The sequence below is a fragment of the Morone saxatilis genome, unplaced genomic scaffold (genome assembly GCF_004916995.1).
Source record: "Morone saxatilis isolate NCDOM2014 unplaced genomic scaffold, NCSU_SB_2.0 Contig24, whole genome shotgun sequence".
Classification (NCBI taxonomy): domain Eukaryota; kingdom Metazoa; phylum Chordata; class Actinopteri; family Moronidae; genus Morone; species Morone saxatilis.
Window position 1 is genome coordinate 9,721,610 of NW_023339807.1, and position 1,236 is coordinate 9,722,845.

Below are 1,236 nucleotides of genomic sequence, written 5' to 3' on the forward strand. Positions count from 1 at the left end.
TAGATTTAATGCCTTAACGACTGAAGCCCAAGAAGTCAGTAGATTTTGATCTGCACCAGATGGCTCCGAGTGGATATTGCCGAGCGCCGAGGATCTGTTAAAAATATCTGAGGGGCACTGATGGTAATCTGGGTAACACATCAGAAAGGAGGGGAGGAATGGCAATTGTGATAACCCGCTGGAAATGTGTGCAGGGGGCTAAATATGATGGTTGTGGTGGGGTTGGTGTGTGTGTGTGGGGGGGGGGGGCTGAGTGAGGAGACAGAAATTAAATCTCTCTAAATAGAAATGAAAGGAAGACATTAGAGAAAGCGACAAATAAAATAAAAAAAAATCTTGAATGGCCAATATTAAATAAAGGCGATTTAGTAATAATTGATATTCAAAATACGACTAGGAAATAATAATCCACTACTAGTAGTAGTAGTAGGAATATATAATACTAATAATAATATTAATAATAATAATTTATTTATTTTTGAAGTTATTTTTTCTCATTGTTTTTTTATTTTTTATAAATACTCTTGATAAACAATGACACGTGTTGAGGGCAATAAACCATCACCGTTAACTGATTTATTGGGTCTTGTTAAACTCTCATTACCACCACGAGCTCTTCAACAGAGAGAGAGAGAGAGACTACATGGAAACTTTGTTCCGGATCCTCTCGCCGTCCATCCCTCTTTAAAACTCGTCCACACGTTCACCTTCTAATGTATTTCCTCCAAACAGATGGGCTTTCACCATCTGTATCCGTCGCCGTGCGCCACGCACGAGCTTCCACGCGCACGCGTGCACACGTACACGCGGCATAACTTGAGGATTTGTGAATACTCTCTCCCTTAGTAAACCCTCAGCCTGCTCATATTAGATAGTTTTATCATGTAAATCTACAGGAGGCTCTTCATAAGCTGTTATGGCTTAATGGCCCCATTCTAAAAAGCCACTCAGGTAGTGCACGCGTTCTTTTTATTCAACAGCCTGTGTCACACATTTTAAATTTCTTGTCACCAATTTCATCTTTATTTTCATTTTCTTGATGCCTGCCTTCTGTAGGAAATATATATATATATATATCCACATGTCAGTATTGTTTATGTTATGTGTGTATTCATGTAACATTTCTGTACTTTATACACTCACTACATTAACTCAAACTGTCACCTTCAGAATATAAAATAAATATATCAAAGGATAGTGACCCCCCCTTCTCTGATAGACTATGAACCTCAGAAA